At 38.2% G+C, this 19,578-nt stretch overlaps 1 long non-coding RNA gene across 1 annotated transcript in view; it reads right to left on the bottom strand.

Moving 5' to 3' along the window:
- Positions 1–19,578, bottom strand: part of LOC116791153 — a 252,158-nt gene that overhangs the window by 156,030 nt on the left and 76,550 nt on the right. The window contains exon 4 of the long non-coding RNA XR_004358618.1: positions 2,079–2,126. This is a non-coding gene — a long non-coding RNA (uncharacterized LOC116791153). The remainder of the gene's footprint in view (positions 1–2,078; positions 2,127–19,578) is intronic.

Raw genomic sequence — 19,578 nt, forward strand, 5'->3', positions numbered from 1 at the left:
GCACCACATCAAACTTTTTAAACCTCCTTCCTACCCTAATGTTTGCTACTCAATCCATAAAGCAATCTTCCCCTCATTCTAAAGTAATGCTTGCAATATCCTCTCCTTGCTTTCCCTTTTTGTTCTTAGCTGCCAGTATTCTTAATTTACGTGCTTCACCTGTATTTTGATATCAAGTCCAGTCATCTGAGTAACAATTCTGATGCCCTGAAACCTGCCATACAAAGCAATGTGAGGACCCTGACTGAACTGATGGATGTCTGAAGCCTAACAGATCAGATATAGCCGGCATGTAGTCTGTGACAGTGTTTAAGAGACAAGCAATGCATCTCCTCCAGAGTCCCGACAGATTTAGGGGACTCACACTCTACATGTGGCCCAGAGACAGAGTAGACAGCACAGAAGCAGCCTCAGGGACAGCAAATGCCCACAGATCTCTTCTACTTGAGAAACAATCTCCTGTCCTGAACCTCATCTGTCAAAACACATTATGACTCTTGGGGATGGTCCTGAGCAGGGCTAAGAGTTGAGACTCAATGATCCTTATGAGTGCCTTGCAACTCAGCATATTCTGTGATTCTGTGAAAACTGAACTCCATCCTGTCACCAACAGATGAGTGGTAGAGAACAAAAGAACACTAAGCAAAATATGCAGGATAGCAGAGAGTCCACTTACATGGCTACAAAACCAAATTCACAGCACTGAGCCTTTTGCAACCTGTCCACAATACTATAATTCAATATTAAATACTATACCTCAGACAAGAAGTAACTGATGTCCCAGCAGGAGGCTTAAAACTCCCACTTTGTCATGGCAAAGTAAAAAAACCAACCAACCAAAAAAAGGCAACTTAAAATGGACAGACTTTTTGTCCTCTTGCCACAATTCCTTACAATAGTTCTTCATCCACAGTGGGTTCCTTGGTACCAGACAGCTGATATTTCCCTTTTCCAGATGTATTCTCATATAGTTTGTGCTATAGACAGTAATGCTTTGTTTGGTCCTCACAGGCATCAGGAATACAGGCCCATGGAACACAGTTGGGAGCTGCACATGCAGAAATGCCTGTGCTGGAGCTGAAAAGAGCAAACCCACTTCAAAGTAGCAATGGAGAAAGTCAGAAATTGGTCAGACAAGAAGGATGATGTGAGGAAAGAGAAAAGATAATGGGAGGTGTGGTTTGCATGTGACACTCATGAGAGGATTAATACACATAATTATGAGCAGCTAAGCAACAGGGTCCTCCCAGGTGGGCTGCATCTGATCGAGGTTAATGGAAGCTCCTTGGAGCAGAGAGTCCAGTATGAATTTTCAATAATTTACTCTGATGTTAAAATATTCCTAATCTGATAATATGCTGTTGTCAAGAATTAGTGACAGGGAAAACTCTCAGGCAATATTTATCTATCAACTCACTTCTGTTGTTTCATTTAAAGTCAAACTTACGATATGATCAGCTACTTATTTCTTCACAGACACACCTATGAAGTACATAATTCAGTAACATACTTCATTTCTATTACACAATAAAGAGAAATGCAAGCTCTTTCTTTTACTTTTCAAGCAATTTGCCTCATTACTCCCAGGTTAGAGAACAACCCCATTCAAATAACAGAATAAATCCACCCCCTTATTTGTTCTCATGGCAGGGGAAGAAAACATCTTTTACACTTCTCTATGGCAGGAGACAACCAACTGGAGATTGTAGGAGTGTACATATCCACAGAAGAGAGAAGGGAATTCATACACAAAACTGTAGCTAAGGAAACAACTGCTTGAACTCCATCTGGCATGTGAGGATGACTTAAAGACCTGGAAGTCTGTGTTTCAATGAAGAGATTCAAGAGAGAGCTGATATAGAAAAAAGGACTCATTTCTCTGATATGGTTTCATGTCTTGCAAGTGTTCTGTCAACATTAGAATGACTCACAGTTACATGCTGTATTCTCCAACTTTGTATTTCTCACATTCCCAGCAGTTCGAGAGCACCAGACCTTGCTCTCCTGATCTGCAGATTGTCAGTTTCACATCAATAAATACTGTCCAAAAACTGCATATAATCAGTTGTGTGACTTACCTGGGCTGTAAATACTCTTCAGATCAGATTATCTCCCATTTGAGAACACTAGAAGAAACCCACAGAAACAAAACAGACAGTTAGTAATTAAACTTACTTAAATAATATCTTGTCCAGCCAAGTACACATAAAATCTTCTAGTATTATCCTCCTGGCAGAACTCAGAAATAGCAAGGACACATCCGTAATGAAAAATGAATATCTTAGCACCCTGAAATCCGTTTCATGTTCAATAATTGGCACCTTTCTCTCATTTACAGTTTTCATATTATACAAACATATTATACACTGTGAGTCAATGAGGTATAGAAAGATAAGCTTCAAATACATTATGGACAATCAGCATAAACTAGAGCTCAGGATCCCTGGGCCTCCCTAAGCCATTGGAAACAATCAACGTTTATGGTGTTCAGCCATTGCCTCAAGGGAAATACACACAGTTTCAGTGAGATAATGCACTCAAAGTGTCATGAGTTTTTGAAGCAAAAGTATAACCTGCAAAAGCCTGCCCTTCATAAACCAGCTTTCAATAATATGATTATCAAATCCAAATTATACAACTTGCAGAGCCCAAGTGTGCACGCATTGCAGACCTTGAAATAGAAAACCTGATTCTTACACAGAAGTTTAACCTGTTCAATCAAGTTTAAATGAGGTTTAACAAAATACTAAAAATAAAGGTCCAACTACTAAAGGCAGAATACTATTTCTTTAAAATTCTGAAGCTCTGCAAGATAGAGAAGGTTCACCAAAACAAAGACAACTTTAGCTGGTCTCAAACACAGTCTGAAGTAGTAAGTAGTATAACTACAGTGAGAGAGAGAGGGAGAGAGAGAGGGAGAGAGAGAGAGTGTGTTCCAGACTCTTCTGAGAGGTGCACAAGTGACAGGACGGGAGATTATGGACACCAAGTTGCAACAAGGAATATTGCAATTAAATATTGTCAAAAGTAAAAAAAAAATCATTAGGACAATAAAATAGGAACATGTATGACAGAGAGACTCTGCAATCCCTGCCACTGGAGATTTTCAAAACTTGACAGAAGCAGCCCTGAGGAACCTGATCCAAGCTGGCCTTTCTTTGAGCTGAGAGCTGGTACTCAAGAAAGTGCCTCACTTCTTGCTGACTTGCTTGAGGGCTCATAGCCTTCACCTGATTCCAAGCTGGAGTGGAGCAGGCCACTTCTTGTGGACAGAAGAAACTGAAATCACCTCTCCCATGAAGCAAGTGCAAATTTTAACCTGGAAGAACCTCGATTTTTATGTATTGGAATTAATGGTGGCTCAAAATATGCTAATCAGCAATCCAATAACTGATAAGTTTTCTGCAAAGAAAGCCTACACTTCCAGCAGGCAAATAGCCCCATCACGATGGCACCTTCAACCTGAGCAAGACTGTGAAACAAGCACGTCACATGTTATTTCATAGATGTGTTAAACTACCTACTGTAGTGACTTCCTTAAAATCCTGTAAAAAGTGAGATATGGTACAGAATAGAGACAAATACTCTGCTGGGTTTATTTGGTTTCCAAACAACACAGAGTGGAAGAACGAGAGAGGCAGTTTAAGTTCATAGTAAGTGTGGCTCCACTGCAGCAATGCTGGAAACATCACATCATCTCAAATTCATTAAATCAATTGTCAGTTCCTGAATACTCACAACAGATTACTGTACAGGTGGCTTAGATTACCCATTTTTTGTAAGGAAGGGAAAGATTAGCTAATATTTCCCCAGAAAATCTGGGGGCAGCCTTTGTGAAACACCTTGGGTTACTCCAGAAGGAAATGAATACAGCTTTTGAAGAATAACACTAAGGCACACACACTGTTCACAGAAAGTGACTTGCCTGAGGTCTTGAAGGCTGAAATAAAAGCCAGTTCATACTTCAACTCCTAAATCAAAGAACTAGGTCCCAATAGTAGAAATCCAGTCAACATAGTAACTCTGAAGAGATTATATTATCTTATACAGATTTTGTATTTGCTTCTACAGGCAGCTCCAGAGACTGCTAAACACAGAAATCAAGCTAAAACGATCAAGCTTAACAGCAGATTGAAATTCGTAACAAAGTTTTGAATAAAAGATTACACTGAATAAAACACTAGAGTGGGTTGCGGGAGAGATAACATAGGAATGAAATGAAACCATCAAAGGTTTATGAAGCATCTCTGTTTCTCATTGTTCATGTCTTCTGTTACCTGACCTTCATGTTGCAGAGTTTCACAAACCAGCATTTCACACTATCCATATTTAAAACTAACCCGTACAGAGTACTCTCAATTTAAATAAGGGTTTGTGTTCTCTTGGTTTGTTTGGGGTTTTTTTTTCAGTTGTGCCTTCTGTGATGTGCCCACCAATGATGAACCACACCAACCAGTCTTGGTTTTCAATACCTCTCCCTCTTTCATCTCCATTGAGTCTTATATAAATGCTTCTGGCTGAAACCATAGGTAGTCTACATCTCGGGATACATTTTTCCCTTACATCTTAGAATCCTATAATTTATAACATGAAATTTAAACCAAGCTAAATTAGTAATTCAATCCCTATATTCCAATTTAATGAACTAGAGGTTTCATTGCTTTATTGTTTTGTGCCAGTGGACCAATTGCTTGGTTTACAGATGGAATGTAGTTCTTTCTTAATAAATAAATGCATAAAAAAATAAAGGTATCCTCAATGCAATTATGCTGATGTCCCTCAGGAACCAGAATGCAATTATTTAAAATATTATTTTCTTAGATTACTCTCAAGAAAATAAGGAAAGAAATATGAAATTTGTGTCCTTTTAACTTAAACTCATTTTAAGAGCAGCAACAGTGATGCAGATAGTCCCCAGTGGCAACTGAGAAGCACTTAGCCAGAAAATTGTTATTGGATTACAGTTCTGGCTTCATAAAACGTGGCTAAAGATCATTTTAGACATCTATGGAATGACCCATTGTCATAACTGGTATGACAAACAAGTGACAAAGTTATTCTATTCAGCCATTTTGAGGATTTTTCAGATCACAATAGTAACTTGGGGCTGTATCAGCCTACACAGTTTTGATTCAATTATAAAAATAACTCACAATAAGAATAATTCTAGCATAAATAATTGAATCTCTCCAGAGGAAAAGAAAAATCCTCACAAACACGTGCATTCACTTTCAAGTGTTCCTGATGTATAAAGAATTGTGAAGTGATAGAGTGATCAGAAGTCAATTCCGATAGAGAACTACCTTTCAGACTAACTGGTCTTCTTTATTAAAACAAACAAGATGGAAAGGGCACCAAAGGACACTGCATGATTTTTAACAATGCGCAAACTGAAACCACTTAGATACCACCAAGGTTCATATGATCCTTTTCATTTCACTTTATAGTCTTTTTCAAACAAATGATTTCCTGCATGAGAATCCTGCCTCCCATATTTTACTCTGCTGATAAAAAAACCAACTAATGTGAATACATATCAGATGTACATGTGCATACTTAAATAAATGCAAACAAGAAATAAAACTCTTCACCTTTACATTTGAGGTCACCAGTGACCACTGGCAACACTGTAAAAATCAGAACCCTAATAAAAAATGTAACATGGGATTTAATTTCTTCATGTGAAGTCTGTAATTTTTCTTCTCTGCCCATTACACGGTATGTCTTTGCTCGTATAATTACATAATTAACATCCTCGGCACCTATTTCATCCCTTGTTAATTTTGCTAAATATAAATACAGATACGCTCAAGGAAACAAACTTGGCAAGTGAAGAAGCATAACCAATTTAAAGGGAAAAAAATCCATTCAAATCCTGATAATCAGTAGTATCACTGAGCATTACTAGATGCTTGTAAGCCACATGATGGTCCTCTGAATAGAAGTTTCAATGCTAGTTCAGCTTTCACTGGGATGGCAGAGATCGGCCCAAAATGTTGGTACAAGGAGGTCTTGGTTTTGTTTGTCTGTAAGCAGTCATGCAGCACCAAAGAGCAGTGGTGGCAGCCGGTAAACCACACTGGTCTCACAACACTGTTAGTTCTCAAATCTTTTTTCTGAAAATCAAAAGGATTTGGGATGGGGTAGGGAGGCTGATAAATTTCCCAAGTTTTAATCGATCCACCCTTTGCAAGGAAATTGGCAATTTTATTTCTTCCTCCACAGTGTCCAAAAAGTAATTCTGATCATCCTTGTGAAAAAGGCAAATTTCAGAGGGGTTCCGTTTGGTGGGGTCACAGAGACCAGATCTGTATTCTGCCTAAAATGTGGATCCTCACATTTAGGATCAGATTTTAAAACTCTTAGTCACACCAAAATTTACTCAGTTCCTTGAATGATACTAGGTCATGGAGGATGATGTTATTAAATGAACAGAAGTTTGCATCAGAAACATACTTTTAAACTTACTGGTTCCATACAGGATACTGTCTCTCTATGAAGATGGATAATGTCATTTGATACAGTGGCTTGCAATCAGAATTCAAAAATCCTTCTCATTAAGAGTTAGTATCAAACTTGTTTCATTGCAGTCACTAGCCAGTACAATCTGAAATTATACCAAGGTCTGTCCCCCAGCATACTGTGCTGACCCGTTTATCTCTAGAATTCTGTTTAATTATCCAGAAGTGCACAAGAAAATGGAGAGTCCAGTTTGAATACCCCAATGCTGTCTCAGCAATTTCTGCTCCCAGCACATACTATTTCAACAGCCAGTGATCACTGGAGTTAAAGTGCACACAAGCAGCTGAATAGGATGCAATTCTTATTCTTATGATGAATATCAGGGTCAGAGGTGAGTACCAGATAACACATAGCAGATGTGGAGGGAGTAGAAGGAATTCTGTTTACTTTGGGTGACCACCTACATTTCAAGGGGGGTGGGGGAAGGCTAAAACTGCAAGATAAAGACTGTTTAAAGGAGTGTATTGTACAATATTTTGCAGGACAAAGCTACATTCTTGTATATTAGCAAGAACTATTGTTGAAACATAAGGCACAGTGTGGCCCAAATTAGCCACTTAAGGAATGTGACTCTTCATGAAACAAATGAGAGAAATCTTTCAAAAACATAGCCCATAACCTGTGATCACTTCAGCTGATATTGAAAAGTTCTATTTCTTTTTGTATTGCCCGTATTTCTTTCCATTTCAGAATTTTCTTCAGGTATTAAGAAGCAACACAGCCTTGCAAAGTGGAAATGGAGAAATTCTGACCTGAACCTGAGGGAAGTTCTAGATAGTCACTGAGCAGACTCTGCAATATGCAGATGACAGCACATTTGCAATCTCTCATTATGGAAAGAGAAAGTACTGCAAGTTATTGCTAGATGCTTGGGCTTAGATCATCAGTCCAAGCTGTGCAGAAGGGACATGAAACCGCTCCAAACAGAGAGCAGATGATTCTTCCAAAGATGATGCACAGAGCTGGAGATACACAGGAACTCCGCAAGTTGGTAAAACTATCGGCAGCCATTGACCTGCTCAGCTTTTCACAGCCCACGACGAGGGATGAAGAACCTTTCTCCTCAGCCCAGCCAGCTGTTAACTCCCAAGCCACGAGGAGGCTGCTACCGTGGGAGACAGGTGAGAAGACTGATCACTTCAGTTATACCAATGAGCTTATTGTACGATGAATGAACTTTGTTTCCCCTGCTCCCTCTTCCCCTCCCAAAGAAATCATGAAAGTCATTAAGCATCTTGATGTTTTCCATATGGATGTTTCTACAAGTTATAAGGTCAAAGTGGACCAGTTAGGAGAACTTAAGATCATCAGAAAAGACTGAAAAGGAGCAAGGGGGCAGGGAAACCAGCTCACTTTTAAAAGAAAGAAAACAAAACCAAAACCCCACTCTCAAACCAAACTATCTAGGGATAAGTTGCATTTTCCAGCATGCTACAGACACCCATTTCCTAGACTACTGACAGCCTCTGTGAAGGTTGTCTCAATAAAGACTCAGCAAACAAATAGATAGGTTTTGTTGAAAATATTCCCCCTAAACATGATATTATATATAAAATATATAGATAATATATGTTATATATACATATTTTAAAACAGGTCTAGTAGTTACATCCACATAATATCATCCAGTCAGTGGTCAAGATGGAATTAATGGGACTATCATTACAATTTTTAACTAGTACTTACAGAAAAATCTAATAGAGACTAGTAATCTGTGGAAGAAGAGATCTTAGAAACAAGTTCAATCTAAGCAGGAAAAAACAAAACAAAAAAAAAATCCCACCACATTGATGACCACTAGTTAGCCTGCTAACTTTCTAAATTAGTTATTAAATTTTTTCCTTTAGAAGCTTTTTTTTAGGGGTGAAGTACATAGCAAGGAAGTACGTTTGGCAAATGATCTCTAAACTACTCTGGACTCTTTGAAGATACAGTAGAACAACATTTTTAAAGATATACACTGCCTCATTTAGATGATGGATTGAAGTGGAGGACAGAGGGCAATTTAAGTAGAAAATCCAACAGTTTTCAGTTCTAAGTCTTCTATGTACATCCCTTCTCAGGTAACATTAAAGATAAGTAAAAAAGATCTTAAAAGCTGAAATGTATTTGCAGCATAAAGTATTCATTCTTTTTCAAAATCAAGACAATCTGCAGAAACAATTCTGATATTGCTAAAGTTTGGCTGAAACAAATGAGCAAAATCATAATTATTTTCCAGAAAGTGGAAGGGAATGGATTCCCATCCTACCATAGGGTGCTGCCACACTTCCACTTTGGCAACCAAAGGAATGCTGTGGGCACCGTATAAAGGCACGTGTGGCAGCCTGAGGGTTAAAGCAGACATTCCTTATCTTTGACAGATGGTTAATTCATAGTCATTATTACTAAATTCAATTGCTCAATAATTTAGATATGACAAACATGTGTGCAGGAATATATGCCAGGGCACCCTTCTAGGAATCCCAAAATGCAATATTCTCTCCATGCTTTCACCATACATCCTCGTGTTGAGTGTGACAGATTGAAACAAATGTAGGCTTTCCGAGCATTTCAACTCCCTCCTGCCACTCTTGTTACATTACAGAGCAGTTCTAGAGAATTACTGTGTCCAGACCCAGGATGGATGAATGGGCTTGGCTAAAACAACTATTTTGTCAGTAAGTGTAATGCAAGACCAATTTTTTTTGGGTTTTTGGCCTAACTTTTCCAGTTCTATGCTGCAAGTATCACCACTTAAGCAATCACAGGGAACTAACTTGCAGACAAGGTCACAGTTTGAATGGCACTGAGTGCTAGTAGGTCTACTTAAAGGTTGTCTGAAATGGCTTTAAAGCAGACCATATCTGACGTAACCTTTATATAAATGATGAGTTGCATGCCCACTTCTACCAAACAAATAAAGATTCACAAAGTGAGGCCACTCAACAAACTGCCCTTCTCTCTTCATTACATCCCCTATCCCAAACCCAGTCCATTTTCTTATGCGGTGACAGGCATAAAGATATTTTGGCAAATACTTCTTAAAAAAAAATCAAAAAAATAAATTCCCTTTACCTTCTTTGAGTTGATATAGTGGTATAGGAAACTGAACTTCTCCCCTTCTCTGTTCTCACTGATATTTCCAAATTGGCTGGCACAAGAAAGCACCTCAAAACACCTCTGCAGCTCACTCACTGAAGTTCAAAGTCTTCCACTGACTTCAAAGGCATTTGGATCAGGCCCAAAGTCAGCATCCTAACATGTGAGCACAGACTACCAAGCCACAACACTGGCTGGAATCCATGTCATTTACATGCTATTGCTGAAGCAGTGCAGGAGGCTTACAGAACTTCACGTCTCAAAAGCATGTGCTATTCTTTCCTTGTTAGTTTACAGAACATTTTGTGAAGTTTCACCAATTTCTGTGCTGATATAGATGTCTTTGACATCTTGTGTGCATAAGTTTTCTGTTCCCTCCCTGTCCAGAAATTTTATTGCCTTCATGCCTGTCTACAACGCCCCAAGATGTCATATTTTTTGTTAGAATATGAACCTTCTAGAGGAGAGACCTCGCCTTTACTTGTTAGTAACTCACCTGGTACACTATTGGCACTATATAATATGAAAGAATAAATCACAACACTAGTAAATGGGAAAAGCCTCTGTGCTGTTTTTGCATCACAGCCATTAATCCTACTCAGAGTGCTTGCAAAACAAAAAAACTCCAGGCAAACATGTGAAACCTAAACCTTACCTGTAAGTGTGCAAAGTATCTCAAGCCACAGAGGCAAATGAATCTGACCTTTTGTACACTCAAGGTAAGTGAATCCATTAAACCAGTTCAGGTAAAATATTCACAGTATCTGTTTCAAAGACCCACATTAGCACCTGAATCGACATCACCCTGTTTGTGTTTCACACCGTCCTACACTACAACTGCTTCAAACCACAGCCACAGCGGACCCAAGACAAGCTAAGCTGTCTCAGCTCCTAAAGCTAAGGAGAATTAAAGAATAAGACACCTCATATATCTTTCTCAACAACTCATACAACCTACCCTTTGGCAAGCAACTGCTCATATAGTGGTGTTAAACTGCTTCTCATTTTCTTGTCCTCTAATTGAGCTTGTAAACTCTCCTTATAAGCAGCTTGTAGAACTGAAGTAAAACTAATATGAGAGTACCATAATCTCAACAGTATGGTGCCATATGGGACACCACACAGAGCTGAGGGTAAGCAAAGCTGGAAGAGAAAATGTGCAAGCCCCTCTCACCTTTTGTATCCAGGTAAACACACACCTCTGGGGAGCAATCAAATTTTTTAAAGTCATAAAAGTGCAGCAGATCATCACAACTCATCTCTTCTCTGTCTCAACAGATAAAGCATTCTTTTGCCTCTAATTAAAAAGATTAATAAAGTCAGAGAACACATCAGGTTTGCATCAATCATTGCCCATGTGGTTCTTATTACTGTAATTAAAAGTTATCTCTTCAAAATTGTTGGATGAAAGTCCCATGATCTGCAATTGAAAACACATTGAAGGGAGTTATCCAACTTATTTGACTGTTTTAAGACAGTCAAATTTGAGAACACTGTGGAGGTAATATATTCAAAAGAGTCCTTAAAGGCAATTTGTCAGTAGAAGTGTCTTCTGAACCCTCTGTTAAAGAATGTGAGTAATACTAAGGCTTTCCTTAAAACAAAAAAAAAGGAAAAAGAAAAAATATTAATTGAAAGAATTGAGGGGTTTTTTAAAGATGTTATTTCAAACTCAGACACCAAAAATTCAAGGTTTTATCTTCAGAGATCTTTAGGTCCTGTATATATTTGGAATGTCCATTTCCCCCAGGATTGAATCTTTTAATGTATTTAGATTTTCACACAGAATGGGCCAAATTTCAAATAATCTTGAACAAACCTGGTTCTTTTGCTGATACATCACCCCATATTTCACAGAAAGTAATGCTCAATTTTGACATCCAAGCTTGCACAATATATGGGATTTGGAAAATGGGTGATTTAAACCCAGATTTTTTGCATAGGCAGGACTGTAGACTTACAAATCTGTGAAATAGAAAGGCACTGCAAATAGAATGTATAATTTAATTATAGTACCTTTCATTCAGACATTAGTGTGCAATAGTTTTAACAGCAAGCTAATTACATCAAAGCTAATAGCATGCCTAAAAATAATGCTTTTAAAAGCTTTCTTTGTGTAATGTAAGTTAAAAGTTGGGGTTTTTTCCATTCTCTTCCTCTTCTTTATCTTCACTGAATGCAAGTTTTACATTTTGGAATAGCATACAGTGACTTCATGGAGTTCTGTTCAAAACTGTTCAGGGTGTAAAACCACTCACTAGCTTTCAAGAAAGGTTTACTGGATGCTATTGAAAAGGTTATTTAATGGGCAGAAAGGTATCTCCTGTAACATAAAGAAGCCTTTTATTTAACAGGAAAACACCAAAGGGTGTTAAGGAAGGACTGGTTTGGATTTTATCGTGAAAGAGAAAAGAACATTTTCCTGCCACTTTTATTTACATTTGAACTCTGCTACCAGTTTCCCTCTGCAGCTTCTGAAATCCAGTGGTCTCTTGCATCTTCTTTCCAGTTACCAACAGACAATGATCATGGGCATTGGGTTTATATGACAGGGTATTTACATGACAGGAGAAGAACAGTCAGACTCCAAAGGCTATTTAGGAAACTAAAAGAGACTGTGTAATTTGTCCAACAATTCTCTGCTATAAAAACCAACTTTAATTTAAATTTTTGCTCAAATGGAATCATCCAACTCTTGGGAAAAAAAAAATCACAAGGAATATAAAATGAGAGAAGTGCAGAATTCTTAAACAAGACTATGGGAGGGAAGTGGCATCACATATTCACTGTGTCCCTTTAAAATTTCCTATAGAAAAATTACTGTGTATCAAAGAAAGTGTGGAGAAAAGAGAAACAGTGATGCTGAATATGACAAAAAGCTTGTTTATGTTTAATACATAGGAGAAATTGTTCAAGGACAGTTAAATGTGACCCACTTAATACACCAAGGTCTCATATACCTATGGTACTCTGCTGAGTAAGTGCTGATCATGCAAATTAAGGCTGCCTGGGGATACATGGTGATTTTCAGTTGCAGTTTGAATTTTACAAGTTCTCAAAAACTTTTAGAGATGTGGAGACATGTTACTGGGTCACTAGGCTAGTTCTATTTCTTCAGCTGTTGGCTTATTTTGAAAATTCATTTGTCTGATATTCCTGAGTCTTCTGACACAGATCTGTATTCAGGAATGTAAAAATCTAATTATTGCTACTAGCTGAGTAATTTAAAGTACAGATAGGCAAGTCAATAGGAAAAGGTGTCACAAGACAAATATTTGAGCTTCAATAGGAAAGAGGAACAAAAATCTAGCGGTCACTGCAACTCTAGTTAACCCAAAAGTTCATCAGAGTCTAGGAGTCATCAAAGTTAAAGTAGAGTATGCTCTCAGTACACACTGCAACCAAGGCGTGACACCTTCTGGATCGCCTTACACTTATTGAATTAGATTCCTTCCCAGTTTGCAATATGCTTACAAATCCCACTAGCCATAATTTGGGGTCATTATATCTGAGCAAATGCAAGGAAATCCAAACTACACATCACCTCTGAAACTGGCATCAAAGAATCAAAATTTTACAAGGTAGCTGAAGATTAGCTTATGAAATAAAAGGGCTAAGAAAAATATACAAGAAGTTAGAAACAGCAATGCCTACTTAATAAAGGTACAATGCTTCCACTGTCTGAATACAAAACAAAAAGGCAGACAATCCTTTTTCATAATTTTATTATAATTATATAGATTCTAACCTTTAGGGAAATAATGCTCTAAAATAAGTTGCCCTAACCCCCATTCCCCAAACATTTCTCTAAAAGATTAACTCGTGCCTTTTCCTATGGCTATTTTTAGTAATGGCATCAGTAATTAAACATTCCATGGTCTGGGGCCCCAAAGAAAACATCACTCTGGGTTCTGGATGTGTTCCATGATATCTTGAAACAATCTTAAAAAATGTATGCAGCCAGTGTTGTGATCCCCACTGGATCTGCAGGGACCCATTAGGATCATCAAGGGAAGCATGTGGTTGTGACAATGCAAGCAATTTAGCATTACTCACTGGAGCTGAAGCATGACACAGTGTGAAGCCGCTATTGTTCTCCTTGGGTTTTCTGAAGACACTCAAGTTCAAACCTACTCACAGCCTAATTCGTAGCTGAAATCGGAGCCAGAGCCTGCAGCCTCTCAAGGGAAAAAGATTAACAGGGGAATGAAGCTGGGGGGTTTCCCCCCCCAAAGATGACCGTGAAATATTAAAGATTGCTAGAAGCCATTTCATCACAAATCTCTTTTGAACTGTTTGTGTAACGGAAAAAATGGATTCTCTTACATTATCTTTGTGTTTACAAAAATACAAGCTGCCATATACTAATGGAAAAGCACATGGATGCCTGCTTCCATAGCTCACTTAGTATGATTTCTTTCCCTATGCAAAAACAAATCTACTTATAAGGTAATTGTTGCAAAACACTTTCCTGTCTGTCGGGAAAACAACCTCAGCTCTTAATGCCAAAGCACTGGCACAGTCAATGAATGCAATGGAGTTCAGATTACACACTGCAACAGCTAACATGATGAGACATAACGCTTTCTTGCAAAAATGTCATTTCATTAGTTACCAAGTAAAAAAGGAATGTGGGTGCTTGAGGACACTTACTGTAGACTAATTGTGTGTGCATGTGTATACATATCTGGCACTTTTGTGCAAGTAAACTTGTGCATTTTCAGAGAAAGATACGCTACTACATAGGGCACTGAGATAGTCACTGTTAGTGACATTCTCTTTATGTTTGTATACTTACAAAAATGGTCCAAGATACAAATAGTTCAGAGTGACAAACTAAAAATAAAGATCAAACACACTAAGAGACAGTACACTTAAAACCCCACTTATTAGTATTAACAGTTATGGTGTGAGAACGACAGAAAGTTGACCTTGGTTAGTTAGTGTTTTTAAGCCACAAAGTGCATTTCTGATAGACACTATAAAAAACTGCGCTGCAGAAGCATTTATGGGGTACAACTTCCAAAGTGCACAGTGAGGTTTTATAGCTATCTTGGACCTAGTGGGCTAAATCCTGAGCTACTGAAATCAACACAGTTCCACTTACTCTAGTAGCACTACACCAATTTACATCATCCAAGGATCTTGCCCAAAAAACGTAATGGGACTCCTGTGGCCTCAGCTTTCACAGAACAAGCTGATACTATATAACATAATCTGACAAACCCGAGAAATTTGAAATTAAGACTTTTGCTCTCTCCATATTTCACCCAGTTGTGTTTAAGTGCATTGCTGCAGAGGCCTTGATATTACACAGTCAGTGCACCAAAACAGAGCCACAAGAATTTTCTCCTCACTCAGAAAAAGATCCTATTGACTTCAATGCAACTCATATGAATTTCAGTGAGATCTTATTTAAGAAAAAAGTGGGTCTGGGCTAGGCTGAGTGACCACTGTGATATTAGAATGTAAAACACTTTTCACAGTGTGGTTTCAGATGATACCTTCCTCTGTGCTGTGGCCCTGCAGTAGGGGGGGGCCTTGCTTAGCTGGGGTTTCAAATGTAAGCATTTAGATCTGGATACCAACTTTCTCTTACACTGCAAAAGATGTCCCCAAAATTCAGAACTGGAGTATTATTCTTGGCTGACCAGAATTAAATAGAAGGACGCTCTTCAATTAGTAGTAATTTTGAAACAATCTAAATGTTTGAGCAGATTTTCTCAGCTGGCACAAAACCAGCATTGCCGCATTTACTTCAGTGAGCCTAAAAAACTCACTCAAGTTGAAGGACTGACCCTTACATGTCTACAATCTCTGTTAAATTACTTGGTATTAGTGACATGAAGTACTAGGCTCTGGCTGGAATTTCATGAAAGACGGATTAAAGGCCATCACTGGACAGAGACCATAGGGCAAAAACATATTTCAGAAAAGAAAATTTCATGTTTCAAGTTAGAGTTTTCTTCACAATGAAAGGTGACCTCTGATATCATTCTTGCCTTGCTCTTTGTATAAACTCTTTCTGCTTTCAGCACAACTCAAACACAGATGAGCACTGTCTCCATTCTTTCCCCAGCACCCCCATTTCAATATTCCAGACTCAACCATCATTTACCCCAGCAGGCCCCTACTGTGCATCTGTCCCTCAAATCTCAAATACCTGTCCTCCCAATCTGTTCTGAGGCCAAGTCCAAATGAGTTTTGTGCATGTAAATTCTATTATCTACAGGCATAAATGACAGAATCTACTGCCTATGCATGCAAATGTTAGCTATCTAGATCAACCAATGTACCATTGTGTATTAAGGGGCAAAGGTTTTTCATACAGAGAGAGAAGCCTATTAAGTGTACCTCTGAAACCATGGCCCTAACATTATGTGCAAGAAAAAGAAGGAGTAGGTATTTCCAACAAGCATAATTTTCATGTAGCTTAAATCTCTGGATAACCTTCAGAGGTTGAGCTACCCTTGCTTACAGCTCTTCAGGATTCACCTGGCCTTTGGTAATACTAGAGCATATGTGCAATCTGTCCAGTTAAAGTGTTCAGAGAAAGAAACATCATACCACTAATACAGATTATCTGCAGCACCTGAAAGATTCCAGGTCATAAAGACATACAAGGAAGTTTAACAATTTATTCACCAGAAAGACACCGTGAGAGGCAAGAGATAACTAAAAAAGCCAGATGACACTCCCATTTTGGGGCTGTTTTTATTTTTAACTAAGGCACATTTTCTTTTAAATACTGCAGAAGTCAACACTTCTATGCCTATTCACCCCCAAACAGGCAAAATTACATGATAGACCCTCTTTTTTATTTCTTTTTTAAAGCCAGGAACAATAATTCCAGGACTGAGAACTTCTAACACACTCAGTTTTGCCTAAGGCCAATTTACCCACTATCACAATCCCTTCCTGAAGAGGTCTGAAAATGGAATAACTTATTTACCCTTCATTAAGGAAGCACATGGTTCATCCTCCACATTTTCTGTATCTATACAAAGTCAGGGTTTGGCTATCAATCAGTTCTGTTGCCAAGCTGTAATGAAGAACTGAATTCAGTTCAGCATACATGTATGTTATTCACACATTTATATACACCATTATATAGTTACCACTCAGTGTATGAATCAATCCCTTAGCAGTTTATGATTTATGCAGCTTGCTACAAGAGAAGTAGGCCATGCCAGCCTTGAAAGCACTTTGGCTTAGTTGTTTTTGCTCATGAAGGACATGTTGTCCTGTAATTATTCTGTCATTTCTTAAAAGGTGAAATCCTTAACAGGTTCATGCTTTCTCTGCTGCTATGTGTATGTGTGAGTTTATGTCTGAGCACGTCTCACCAAGTAGGAATCATCATTCCAAATTACTTTACAAGGAGCTACATAGAACTGGACAGCTTAAAGTGTGGTAAATATCCTCAGAGTTTACATGGATGGCTTCAGGGGGAGCAGGGGCGGAGCAGCATAAGGGGGAGCCAAGGAAATCGTTAATATGTTCCAATTACTGCCCTGATTCACAAAATACACAACTGCATAAAAGTGTCACTTTCTGTTTTGATCCTGTCGGTGATGTAATGTAATGTTGTGTTTTCTTGTATCATTTAATAGGGGCACTATCAGCAAAATGTGCGACTTTAAACAATTATGCAAATTTTAAAGTAACGTGTTCAGAGAAAAACTGAAAGGAGATTCTGACATTAATCAAAGACTTCAGGCTAGCTTGCAAAAGTTCTGTAAAATATGGGCTAACCTTAGTGTTAGTGGCTGAAAGGCAAAGGTTTTTTGCTGCCTCAAATTAACTGTATTTTTAGCTTTTTTGAAAAGAAAAAAACAACCAACCAACCAAGAATACTAAATTCCCCTTTCTACACAGATATCTGCCATTCAGCTTCAAAGAATAGCTCTAAGAAATATAACACCACCCTTCCACAGATATGTCAGAATATTTGGAAAATGTTAATAAACTTCTAGACTGATGTATGAATTACATGAATCATGGGAGCTCTACAATAGATTCTCCCTAAGAAGCCCTGCTGTGCCTAACTAATGTTTATCTGATATACTGACAATATGAAACTAATGAAGTGTGTAAACACAGCATACTGGTTTCACAATGAACTGGTTTCAATGAAAACAAAGGTCAGATTGGACCCCAAATGAAAACAGGAGAGAATCTGGGTTTTTCTGATACTTCTACTTCTAGCTAGTTGGGGTTTCTTTCAAGTAGAGATTGGAGAGAAAGCAAGCCTGGGATCAGGATCCTCCAGGCTTCAGATTCAAATTTTAGATCTCTATTTGTTGTAAACTACTTGTGTGCTACTCAGCCCTTCCTGTTAACCAGGGAATGAAGCAGAAACCGGCCAGAGAAAAGCTACGTTCAGTATCACCATGAAAGGAAATGCCGTATCTCTCATGAGAAAGCACGATCTTGAAAGACATCTATCCTGCTCTCGCAACTGCTGGGGCACAGGCAATATCCAAACTCTTAAGATTATTATCTGAGCTGCTCTCTGAACCTCTGCTTCCCCACTGTCAGCTGTAATACACGAGGGCAGTTTACAAGAGAGTGTTAGTTACTCACTTTGAATTTCCCAGCTTTAGCTGGTTTAAGTAAGACCCTTAATGTCACTTAAACATAACGTTTTTGTGTTATATTTTAATTTTGAAAGGATTATCAAGAAAATCTACCCTTTCCGTTAACTTTCTTTGAAAAATGATTGGGAGTTTTAGAAAGGATCTCCATATATCCTCACGTTGCCTAATAAGTTATCCATAGCGAAACATGTAATACACATGAAAATTTAAGAAAATGCAGAGGCAAAATATAAAGTTCTCAGTCTGAAACTACAAATACCAGTGTGTTACTTGGGAATGAAATATGACTAAACATTTTAAATTATAGTGAAATTTTCTTTGCATTGGTATTTGGCTCTGTATAGCTTTATTGATAAAAATAGCAATTTATTTTTCTTTTTATGGGGCTAACAATTACATACCACTGAAAAGAATTTGATTGCTATTAGCTGACTGCAGCACTTGCAAGGAAAAAAATCCCATTGTCTTACACAAATGTTACCAGTAAGTAATATTCCATCTAAGAAAGGCTTTGGAGAACTGTTAATAAAATTAGTCTTCTTTAGCTACTCCTTCCTGTAATACCACAATAGTAATCTTGAGCTGCAACTAATTTTTGTGATATTACATGTGGAAGTCACTGTGAAAAGTAGACAGAGATAGGACGTAACAAATGCCTCACTTGTAAATATGGTTCCTCAAACATAAAAATCTGGCAAAGCTCAAAGAGCAGATCAGGAGGTAAGACAGCTTTCATATGCTGCTGTCTTTAGTGCTTTTAATGGACATTAGATAATTATGCACCTCATTTCTTCAAACTGAGTAAGATATTTTGGTTTAAATCTATTAGTAGAGTATGCAGCTACGTGTCTCTCTTAATTTAGTACAGTATTCTCTGGTCTAAAGCAAGCAGTTCCAAATTAAACAAACTACCATACCTATTGCACAAAGCAACTGATTGCATTCCAGTGAAGCCCCTTTGAAAGCTATGTCAAACCTCTGCTGACTCAGGGAGGAAAGTACCTCATTCCCTTTGCATTAGTCACCCTACTAGAGATTAATCCTAATGAGTTTTCTTCTACAGGCTTGGCTGGCACACCCAGGATTTGCATAACATACCTGTGATTTCTCAATATTTAGGCCAAAATGTGTTCCTTCAAATGCAGGTAGGTATCAACTTTTCCAAAACCCATTAACTACAGCATTACTGCAACAGCTTATCGAGGCTAGAGCAAGGCCAGCCACAGGGTGCTTCCGCAGCTTTGGTAAGCAGCCATCACGCAACTAAGTACTGTAAAATCAGCATGGGCCAACACTCACACAAACACCCGTGTAAATGACACATCTCAAAAAAGGTCACTGCATTAAAGAACAACAGTGCTCTCTTTTTCTTTAT

Source organism: Chiroxiphia lanceolata, chromosome 9, assembly GCF_009829145.1.
Source record: "Chiroxiphia lanceolata isolate bChiLan1 chromosome 9, bChiLan1.pri, whole genome shotgun sequence".
Lineage (NCBI taxonomy): Eukaryota > Metazoa > Chordata > Aves > Passeriformes > Pipridae > Chiroxiphia > Chiroxiphia lanceolata.